Source organism: Oncorhynchus nerka, unplaced genomic scaffold, assembly GCF_034236695.1.
Source record: "Oncorhynchus nerka isolate Pitt River unplaced genomic scaffold, Oner_Uvic_2.0 unplaced_scaffold_983, whole genome shotgun sequence".
NCBI lineage: Eukaryota > Metazoa > Chordata > Actinopteri > Salmoniformes > Salmonidae > Oncorhynchus > Oncorhynchus nerka.
Window position 1 is genome coordinate 195,193 of NW_027040310.1, and position 12,500 is coordinate 207,692.

Below are 12,500 nucleotides of genomic sequence, written 5' to 3' on the forward strand. Positions count from 1 at the left end.
TGAGGAGGAGGACTGGTCTCTGGAGTTGAGGAGGGTTGATGAGGCGTGAGGGGAGGAGACTGGTCTTCTGGGTTGGAGGAGGGTTGATGAGGGCGGAGGAGGAGGAGAGGACCGGTCTCTGGGGTTGAGGAGGGTTGATGAGGCGTGAGGGGAGGAGGACTGGTCTCTCTGGGGTTGAGGAGGGTTGATGAGGTGTGGAGCATGTATTGTAGTATATTGACTATTGTGGAGGGCACCATAATGATTCCCACGGCAGATCAGACGCCAGGACTTCTTATTGTATCCAAATTCACTGGCAGAACCATCTCCTTTTCTACTGATGCCTTTATATGTCACTCCAATGTCAGCCAGCCCACTGCACTCTACCTCCCAGTAACAGCGCCCAGTCAGACCCTCTCTACACAACACCTGGGTATAGTGATCAAATCTCTCTGGATGATCAGGATACGGCTGCTCCTCTTTAACCCTCTCCACCCTTCTGTTCCCCTCAGACAGAGAGAGGTTTCTGTGTGCTGTGTTGGGGTCCAGTGTGAGATCACAGGCATCTGCAGACAAGAGGACAAGTTAGAGGAGAGGGAATTGGTTAGAATTTGTGTGTGTGTTTAATTATACGCCTGTTTGTCAAATGTATTGGTCAATAAACTGATTCCTTATAACTAACACCCTTACATTTCGTCATCAGCTGTGGTTTAACCCAGATCTCTTCTGTATGGTCCACACTGTGGGAGAGACAGAGGAATGGACAGAGTGAGTGAAACACAGTCTGTGTATGTATAAAACAATATCATTTTCACAGTAACTGTACTAACTTGAGTTTCTCCAGTCTACAGTGTGGATCCTCTAGTCTAGCAGAGAGCAGCTTCACTCCAGAGTCTCCTGGGTGATTGAAGCTCAGGTCCAGTTCTCTCAGATGGGAGGGGTTTGACCCCAGAGCTGAAGCCAGAGAAGCACAGCCTTTCTCTGCGACTCTACAGAATGACAGCCTGCAGAGAGAGTTCATCATGATTTTACAACAGGACTGCTGCCCTCTAGTGGTGATAGCTGATACACAGTATATACATATTTCCAATGAAACCAATACTGTTTCTAAGTACTAACCTCAGTTTCTGTAGTTTACAATGTGGATTCCCCAGTTAACCCAGTATTTACCTTATTGGTTGAGCTGACTTACTGGCTACTGTAATGATGTAGTGATTTGTCAAATCATATTTTTATTGAGCAGGTATGTTTCTAAGCACTAACTTCAGTTTCTGTAGTTGACAGTGTGGATTCCCCAGTCCATCAGAGAGCACCTTCACTCCTGAATCCTGCAGGTCATTGTGACTCAGATCCAGTTCTCTCAGGTGAGAGGAGTTTGAGCTGAGAGATGAAGCCAATGCTTCACACCCTTTCTCTGTCAGGGAACATCCATTCAGCCTAAAAGGATAATATATTGCAACATGATGAGTAACAAGTAAACAACTTTGAAAATAACATTAGAGAAAACATTAAAGACAAAACAAACAATTCCATTAAATCAGACATTCTTGGCAAAGAAAGTCTCTATGGGTGGTGAACAACACAAGTTTAAGTCTGCTAGTGTTAATATGCAGTCATACCTGTAGTAGATATGAATCTTTGGACCAGGCTTCCAAGTAAAAGCAATTATTATCAAGAATAAATGTATCTGAATATACTCTCCTTGACAATTTGACCCTTACAAACTGTCCAACAATCAATGAGTTCTGGTCATGTGACAAACCCTCCCAAATTACTGACCTCAGTGTCTGTAGTTTATAGTGTAGATATTGACCTCAGTGTCTGTAGTTTACAGTGTAGATATTGACCTCAGTGTCTGTAGTTTATAGTGTAGATACTGACCTCAGTGTCTGTAGTTTATAGTGTAGATATTGACCTCAGTGTCTGTAGTTTATAGTGTAGATATTGACCTCAGTGTCTGTAGTTTACAGTGTAGATACTGACCTCAGTGTCTGTAGTTTAGGGAGTGTAGACACTGACCTCAGTGTCTGTAGTTTACAGTGTAGATACTGACCTCAGTGTCTGTAGCTTACAGTGTAGATATTGAACTCAGTCTGTAGTTTACAGTGTAGATACTGTAGTCTTTGTTTACAGTGTAGATATTGAACTCAGTGTCTGTAGTTTACAGTGTAGATACTGGCCTCAGTGTTGTTTGATATTGAACTCAGTGTCTGTAGTTTACAGTGTAGATATTGACCTCAGTGTCTGTAGTTTATAGTGTAGATATTGACCTCAGTGTCTGTAGTTTATAGTGTAAATACTGACCTCAGTGTCTGTAGTTTACAGTGTGGATGGTTCAGAGCAGTGAAGAGTTCCCTCCCACCACCGTCAGACAGTCCACTGTTCCTCAGGTCCAGGTCCAGTTCTCTCAGAGGTGAGTCTGCTGATTGGAGAACGGAGGCCAGTGATCCCCAGTCCTCTTCAGAGAGTCTAAAGCTAGACAGTCTGTAGAAACAGGGATAATATCACTCATACATAATATGATGTAGTGTTGGTCAGAGACACGTAACAGCATTATTCAGAACCTGTCCTTTCAGATGGTAAACATTTAGTACATCAACTCTTAGTGAGGTACATCTGGTATGTAGACATGTAGACATGTATGTAGGTATGTAGACATGTAGACATGTATGTAGGTATGTAGACATGTATGTAGGTATGTGGTGATGTCTGTAGGTATGTAGTCATGTCTGTAGGTATTGTAGTCATGTCTGTAGGTATGTAGTGATGTCTGTAGGTGTGTAGTCATGTCTGTAGGTATGTAGTGATGTCTGTAGGTATGTAGTCATGTCTGTAGGTATGTAGTCATGTCTGTAGGTATGTAGTGATGTCTGTAGGTATGTCATCATGTCTGTAGGTATGGTAGTCATGTCTGTAGGTATGTAGTCATGTCTGTAGGTATGTAGTGATGTCTGTAGGTATGTAATCATGTCTGTAGGTATGTAGTCATGTCTGTTGGTATGTAGTGATGTCTGTAGGTATGTAATCATGTCTGTAGGTATGTAGTCGTATCTGTAGGTATGTAATCATGTCTGTAGGTATGGTAGTCATGTCTGTAGGTATGTAGTCATGTCTGTAGGTATGTAGTCGTGTCTGTAGGTATGTAGTCATGTCTGTATGTATGTAGTGATGTCTGTAGGTATGTAGTCATGTCTGTAGGTATGTAGTCGTATCTGTAGGTATGTAGTCATGTCTGTAGGTTCATGCACGTGGCCCGTTCCTGTAGGTTCATGCTCTACAACATCCGCAGAGTACGACCCTGCCTCACACAGGAAGCGGCGCAGGTCCTAATCCAGGCACTTGTCATCTCCCGTCTGGATTACTGCAACTCGCTGTTGGCTGGGCTCCCTGCCTGTGCCATTAAACCCCTACAACTCATCCAGAACGCCGCAGCCCGTCTGGTGTTCAACCTTCCCAAGTTCTCTCACGTCACCCCGCTCCTCCGCTCTCTCCACTGGCTTCCAGTTGAAGCTCGCATCCGCTACAAGACCATGGTGCTTGCCTACGGAGCTGTGAGGGGAACGGCACCTCAGTACCTCCAGGCTCTGATCAGGCCCTACACCCAAACAAGGGCACTGCGTTCATCCACCTCTGGCCTGCTCGCCTCCCTACCACTGAGGAAGTACAGTTCCCGCTCAGCCCAGTCAAAACTGTTCGCTGCTCTGGCCCCCCAATGGTGGAACAAACTCCCTCACGACGCCAGGACAGCGGAGTCAATCACCACCTTCCGGAGACACCTGAAACCCCACCTCTTTAAGGAATACCTAGGATAGATAAAGTAATCCTTCTCACCCCCCCCTTAAAAGATTTAGATGCACTATTGTAAAGTGGCTGTTCCACTGGAGGTCATAAGGTGAATGCACCAATTTGTAAGTCGCTCTGGATAAGAGCGTCTGCTAAATGACTTAAATGTAATGTAAATGTAGTCGTATCTGTAGGTATGTGTCTGTCTGTAGGCCTGTGGTCATTAAATACATTCTAAATGAATAAATAATGTCTGTTCACAGTTCATTATTACAGATAATTGTACTCCAACAAACTGTCCAACAATGACTACCTGTTTAGGCTATTGTCATGTGATCAACCCTCCCACAGTACTAACCGCAGTTTGTGCAGTTTACAGTTCTGATGTTTCAGAGAAGTAAAGAGTTCCTCCCACCACCATCAGACAGCTTAGTGTCTCTCAGGTCCAGTTCTCTCAGATGTGAGTCTGCTGATTGGAGAGCAGAAGGCAGTAACCTACAGTGCTCTTCAGAGAGTTTATAGCCACCCAGTCTGTAGAAACAGAGACAATATCACTCAGACAAAGTGTGATGTAATGCAGGTCAGGGACACATACCAGCATTATAACAAATTCAGCACAGTGAGGTCAAAATCTTCCTCAGATAAGTCTGCTGTGTGTGTCGGAAGTTCTGTGAGTGACAAAAACATAATGTTCAAGGAGTGATAATTCTACCCTACCAACAATGATTCATATTTTATAGTTTTCATCATGAGAAGACCTCCTCAATACTACTGACCTCAGTGTCTCCAGTTTACAGTGTGGATGTTTCAGTGCAGCGAGGACAACAGTCAGCGCAGCAACGAGAACAGTCAGTCTGGCCTCATCGTCACCATCAGGATCATCGTCACCTTCAGGATCACGCTCCCGATGTCGTCCAGGTGCAGCTCTTAGATGTGAGTCTGCTGATTGGAGAATGGAGGCCAGTGATTCGTAGTCCTCCATAGAGAGTTCAAAGCCAATCAGTCTGTAGATACAGAGAAAATATCATCCATTAGGGCTGTGATGATACCAGTATCATGATATCTTTTCCATGGCAAATATTAAAACACAAAGGAGACCAAACTCTTTGGTCCTTTAAAACCTGCTGTATGTGTGGTAGCATGGAAACTAATTCAATGTTACTCTGGATGACAACATAATTATGTTAGTTACCAACATTAGGCTGTGTTCCTAAAGAATTTAAACTCTGGGATGGTTTGGGATGTGAGCGTCCCACCTCGCCAACAGCCAGTGAAATTGCAGGGCGCCAAATTCAAACAACAGAAATCTCATAATTAAAATTCTCAAACATACAAGTGTTATACACATTTTAAAGATACACTTCTTGTTAATCCAGCCACTGTGTCCGATTTCAAATAGGCTTTACAGCGAAAGCACACCATGCAATTATGTTAGGTCAGCGCCTAGCCACAGAAAAACATACAGCCATTTTCCAACCAAGGAGAGGTGTCACAAAGTCAGAAATAGTGATTCAATTAATCACTAACCTTGATGATCTTCACAGGATGGCACTCCCAGGACTCCATGTTAGACAATAAATGCTTTGTTTTGTTCGATAATCTTTATTTCCAAATACCTCCTTTTTGTTTGCACGTTTCGTCAAGTAATCCATAGGCACAAAGTGCGGTCCAGTCCAGACGAATAGTCAAAAAAGTTAAATTAAAGTTCGTAGAAACATGTCAAACGATGTATATTATCAATCTTTAGGATGTTTTTATCATAAATCTTCAATAATATTCCAACCGACAATTCCAACCGACCTCTGAGACTATCACAGTGCAGGTGCATTTATACGGAGACTTGATTACACACAGGTGGATTGTATTTATCATCATTAGTCATTTAGGTCAACATTGGATCATTCAGAGATCCTCACTGAACTTCTGGAGAGAGTTTGCTGCACTGAAAGTAAAGGGGCTGAATAATTTTGCAAACCTAATTTTCAGTTTTTGATTTGTTAAAAAAGTTTGAAATATCCAATAAATGTCGTTCCACTTCATGATTGTGTCCCACTTGTTGTTAATTCTTCACAAAAAAATACCGTTTTATATCTTTATGTTTGAAGCCTGAAATGTGGCAAAAGGTCGCAAAGTTCAAGGGGGCCGAATACTTTCGCAAGGCACTGTATGTGCACACAGCCCACAAAATGAGGTGGAAACTGAGCTGCACTTCCTAACCTCCTGTCAAACGTATGACCATTTTAGAGACACATCCTTCCCTCAGATTACACAGACCCAGAATATAATTAGAAAACAACCAATTTTGATAAACTCCCATATCTACTGGGTGAAATACCAGTGTGCCATCACAGCAGCAAGATGTGGGACCTGTTGTCACAAGAGAGGGGCAACTATTGTAAATACAACCTACATTTATGTTTATTTATTGTCCATTTTCTATTCGAACTATTTGTACATCGTTACAACACTGTATATATATATAATATATATATATATATATATATATATATACAGACATGATATACATAATATTACATCATCACAACACTGTATATATACATAATATTACATACAACACTATATATATATATACATAATATTACATTGTTACAACACTGTATATATACATAATATTACATCATTACAACACTGTAGATATACATAATATTACATCGTTACAACACTGTATATATACAAAATATTACATCGTTACAACACTGTAGATATACATAATATTACATCGTTACAACACTGTAGATATACATAATATGACATCTGAAATGTCTTCATCCTTTTGTCACAACACTGTATATATACAGACATGATATGACATCTGAAATATCTTCATCCTTTTGTCACAACACTGTATATATACAGACATGATATGACATCTGAAATGTCTTCATCCTTTTGTCACAACACTGTATATATACAGACATGATATGACATCTGAAATGTCCTCATCCTTTTGTACCTTTTGTGAGTGTAAAATGGCTGTGTTTTTCTGTGACTTGGCTCTGACCTAACATAATAATTTGGTGTGCTTTCGTTGTAAAGCATTTTAGAAATCGGACAATGTGGCTTGATTTACAAGAAGTTATTCTTTAAAATGGTGTAAAATACTTGTATGTTTGAGGAATTTTAATTTTGGGATTTCAGTTGTTTTATATTTAGTGCCCTGCAATTTCACTGGCTGTTGGCGAGGTGGGACGCTACCGTCCCACATATCCCAGAGAAGTTAAGTTAATGGTAGGGAGCAGCATTCTGAATTTTGGATGAAACGTGTGCCCAAATTAAACTGCTTGCTACTCAGGCCCAGCAGATAGGATATGCATGTATTTAGTAGATTTGGATAGAAAACACTCTAAAGTTTCCACAACTGTTAAAATAATGTATGTGAGTATAACAGAACTGATATGCCAGGCAAAAACCAGAGGAAAATCCAACCAGGAAGTACTATTATTTTGAAACGCTGTTTTTCCATTGAAAGCCTATACATCATACAAAGAATTAGGACCCCGTTCACGAGCTCTATGGCTTCCTCAACATGTGATCAGTCTTTAGGCATTGTTTCAGGCTTTTACTCTGAAAAATGAAGGAGATACAGCACTTTCATTCAGTGGTCAGTGGAAATATCCATTCAGCAGTCATGCGTCTGACCGAGAATGCGCATTTCTTGTTTCTCCTTTCCTATTGACAAAGCTTTTGTCCGGTTGAAATATTATTGATTATTTATGACAAAAACAATCGGAGTGTTTATACTAAATTTTATTGTACTTTTTTTTAACTTTTCGTCTGGAATTAGTGCACACGCCTTCTGCATTCGGATTACTGGACAAAACGCTCAAACAGAAAGGAGGTTTTTGGTCATAAAGAGGGACATTATCGAACAAAACAAACATTTATTGTTTAACATGGAGACCTGGGAGTGCCTCCAGAAGAAGATCATCAAAGGTAAGTGATTAATTTTAATGCTATTTCTGACTTTTGTGACACCTCTCCTTGTTTGGAAAATGGCTGTATGGGTTTCTGTGGTTAAGAGCTGACCTAACATAATCGCAAAGTGTGCTTTCGCCGTAAAGCCTATTTGAAATCGGACCCTGTGGCTGGATTTACAAGAAGTTTATTTTTTAAATGGTGTAAAATACTTGTACGTTTGAGGAATTTTAATTATGGGATTTCTGTTGTTTTGAATATGGCACCCTGCAATTGTCGAGGTGGGACGCTAACAGAAAGGTTAAAGTAACTAACTTTGGCCTTCCGGATAGCCTGAGTGCACTTATTTCTCATTTGCCTGAACGAGAGCCAGTCAGCCTGGGTATGCGTGTGCCGAGCCTTTCGCCAAATGCAATTCTTGAGGTGGAGTAACTCTGTAAGATCACGGTCGAACCAGTAGCTGAACCTGTTTTTAATTCTCATTTTCTTTATGTGGGTGTGTTTGTTAACAATAACACTGAAAATATCAAAAAAGGTCCAAGTGTTTCGACAGAGGGGATCAAGCTGATTCTATACCATTTTACAGAGGCCAGTTTATGAAGAAAGGCTTGCTCGTTACATTTTTTTAGCAAGCGTCTATGACAAATCAGGACAGGTCTTTTCACTGAGCAGCCATTACGAACACAGGCTGTAAAACAATGATCACTAAGGTCATTACAGAAAACACCAGATTTATACCTATCAGGATTATTTGTGATGATAACATCAAGTAATCCCGTCTGATTACTGCAACTCGCTGTTGGCTGGGCTCCTGCCTGTGCCATTAAACCCCTACAACTCATCCAGAACGCCGCAGCCCGTCTGGTGTTCAACCTTCCCAAGTTCTCTCACGTCACCCGCTCCTCCGCTCCTCCACTGGCTTCCAGTTGAAGCCGCATCCGCTACAAGACCATGGTGCTTGCCTACGGAGCTGTGAGGGGAACGGCACCTCAGTACCTCCAGGCTCTGATCAGGCCCTACACCCAAACAAGGGCACTGCGTTCATCCACCTCTGGCCTGCTCGCCTCCCTACCACTGAGGAAGTTCAGTTCCCGCTCAGCCCAGTCAAAACTGTTCGCTGCTCTGGCCCCCAATGGTGGAACAAACTCCTCACGACGCCAGGACAGCGGAGTCAATCACCACCTTCCGGAGACACCTGAAACCCCACCTCTTTAAGGAATACCTAGGATAGGATAAAGTAATCCTTCTCACCCCCCTTAAAAGATTTAGATGCACTATTGTAAAGTGGCTGTTCCACTGGATGTCATAAGGTGAACGCACCAATTTGTAAGTCGCTCTGGATAAGAGCGTCTGCTAAATGACTTAAATGTAAATGTAAGAAGAGTAGCCTTGTCTGGGTGTTTGGAGAAATACTCGATACCATGAGGTATCGCCAATTACTCTCACAGCTTGATAGAGCACTGTGTACTCCAGTAGCACGGTGACCTAAGCAGCGCGCTACAACTCCGAGGGTCATGAGTTCATGCCCAGTGCTGGACAATGATTTTTCTTTTTTTTGGTGAGCGCCGAGGAAGGTGTATATCGACATTCTCTGGACTTTTTCAAACACTTCTCGTGTGATGATATTTTACATGAAGATTATTATTTTTGTCGTTGTCGTAAAGGTGGAAGATTACACTAACAATTGGTGGCAATTGAGATCAGCGCGTGGTTGATTTTAGTACGTGTTGATGGTTTAACGAGATATCAGCTGGCGTTAATTTAGTGGCCCTCATTGGTTGCAATCGGTCTGATATAATTATTGATAGATATTGGTGATTTTGACTTTCTGATATTACTTACATGGCCTTTCTCCATTTCCTTACAGCTGGGACCAGTCTCGTACACCCAGGGGACAAGTTGTATGTCCTCAGGTCAATCTCATCCAGCACACCCTTTGACATCAGCAGAGCGTTGGCCAGTGATGAGAAGTGTGCACCTGCAAGTTGCTTTCCTGTTTGATTTCCTGACTTCAGGAACTTGTCAATGTCCTCATGTACTGAATCATCTTTCATCTCAGTCAAGCATATGAGTAGATTGATGTACCTATCAGGTGAGACTTGCTCTACGTTCGGCTCCCTGAGGTATTTCTTAATTTCCTTGACAGTCTCTGAGCTGATCTCTGTTTGTGGTAGTAGGTCATGTAACAGTCTCTGGTTGGATTCTGTTGAGATGCCAACAAGGAAGCGGAGGAACAGGTCCAGGTGTCCATTCTCACTCTCCAAGGCTTTATCCACCATCATCTTCAGCAGCACATGCAAGGACAGCTCTGATGACACATTCCCAACGAAAGACTCCAGGGGCTTGATGTTCTTGCTCGCACAGCAGTGGAACACGTACAGAGCAGCAAGGAACTCCTGGAAGCTCAGGTGGACAAAGCAGTACACTTTCTTCCGATACAGCCCATACTCTTCTTTCAGGATTTCTGTGCAAAACCCAGAGTACACTGAGGCTTCACTGACATCAATGCCACACTCCTCCAGGTCTTTCTTAGAGAATATGAGATTGCCCTTCACCAGCTGTTCAAATGCAAGTTGTGCCAGTTTGAGAATTATTTCTTTGTTTCTTTCTATGATTATGTCCAGATCTGTCTCCTTTTCCCTATCATACTTCTTGCTTTTCAGGTTTGTCTGAATGAGCAGGAAGTGATTGTACATCTCAGTCAAAGTTGTGATCTCTCCACTCTCATCTTCACTCAACATTTGCTCAAGAACCCTGGCAGTAATCCAACAGAAGACGGGTATGTGGCACATGATGTGGAGGCTCCTTGATGTATTAATGTGTGAGATGATTCTCCTGGCCCGGTTCTCATCCTCAACATTCTTCTTAAAGTATTCTTCTTTCTGTTTGTCATTGAACCCTCGTACTTCTGTCACCTTGTCGATGTACTTACAGGGGACCTGATTGGCTGCTGCTGGTCGGGAGGTTATCCAGAGGAGAGCTTCAGGGAGTAGATTCCCCTCAATGAGGTTTGTCATCAACCTGTCAACTGATGATGTCTCAGTTAGATCAGTCAACTTCTTGTTCTGATGAAAACCTAATGGCAGTCTGCTTTCATCCAGACCATCAAAGATAAACATGACTTTGCAGGTATCATATATCTTTGCCTCTTCTATCTCTGTAAGTTCAGGGTGGAAGTAACGCAAAAGTCCATGAAGACTGTACTGGTCATCTTGAATCAGATTCAGCTCTCGGAGTGGAAGCACAAAGATGAAATCAACATCCTGATTAGCTTTTCTTTTAGCCCAGTCGAGGATGAACTTCTGCACAGAGACTGTTTTTCCAATGCCAGCGATGCCCTTCATCAGCACAGTTCTGATGGGTCTCTCCTTTTCTCTGTCTTCTCCAGATAAGGCTTTGAAGATGTCATTGCAGTTGATTGGAGTGTCTGTAGATCTTTTTGTCCTGCGTGTATATTCAATCTGCCGGATCTCATGTTCGTTATTAACCCCTTCACTCTGTCCTTGTGTGATGTAGAGCTGTGTGTAGATGCTGTTGAGGGGAGTTTGTTCCACTGCGGTGCCTTCAAACACAAATCCAAACTTCTTCTCCAGACTGTCTTTAAGTTCGTCCTTAATTCTTTTTGTGTCGTCATCCACTGGAAAGAACAACACACTTTAAAACGTCAATAAGTAAAGTTACAAGAGAAAGTGAGTCTGAGAAAGTCCAGAAGCGTCACCAAGGACACCACAAACCCCAGCTACGAGCTAACTTTCGGGCAGATTGATACCAACAGGCTCAGAAACAGTTTCTATCTGCAAGACTGCTGAACACTTGAACTGGACTGACCACCTGCACTGACTTTCCACAGCACACACAGATATACACTTATCCACACACACACACACACACACACACACACACACACACACACACACACACACACACACACACAGATATACACTTATCCACACCCACACAGATATACACTTATATACACACACACACACACACACACACACACACACACACACACACACACACACACACACACACACACACACACACACACACACACACACACACACACACACACACACACACACACACACACACACACACACACACACACACATCACGCTACACACACATCACAACTGGTTAATTATTATTGCTAAATACTGCTAAATATTGTGCCTTCCTGTATTATAATATTATCGTTGTTATTAAACGTTTATTATAAACTGGGTGGTTTGGGTTCTGGATGCTGATTGGTTAAAAGCTGTGGTATATCAGACATAAAATGGGTGGTTCGAGCCCTTAATTCTGATTGGCTGACAGCCGTGGTACATCAGACCGTATACCACTGGTATAAGAAAACATTGTATATTTACTGCTCTAATTACGTTGGTAACCAGTTTACAATAGCAATAAGGCACCTCTGGGTTTTTGGTATATGGACAATATATCACTGCTAAGGGCTGGCCATATACCACACCCCCTCGTGCCTTATTGCGTAGATATACCACACCCCCTCGTGCCTTATTGCGTAGATATACCACAGACATTCTATTAATGTTGGTAACCAGTTTATAATAGCGATAAGGCACATTGGGGGGTCTGTGGTATATGGCCAATATATCACTGCTAAGGGCTGTATCCAGGCATTCCACATTGCTTTGTGCCTAAGAGCAGCCCTTAGACACGGTATATTGGCCATATACCAAACCCCCTCGGGCCTTGTTGCTTAGATATACCACACCCCCTCGTGCCTTGTTGCTTAGATATACCACACCCCCTCGGGCCTTGTTGCTTAGATATAC

At 42.4% G+C, this 12,500-nt stretch overlaps 1 pseudogene; it reads right to left on the reverse strand.

Annotated features, from left to right (window-relative positions):
- Nucleotides 1-12,500, reverse strand: part of LOC135570322 (uncharacterized) — a 44,666-nt pseudogene that overhangs the window by 30,406 nt on the left and 1,760 nt on the right.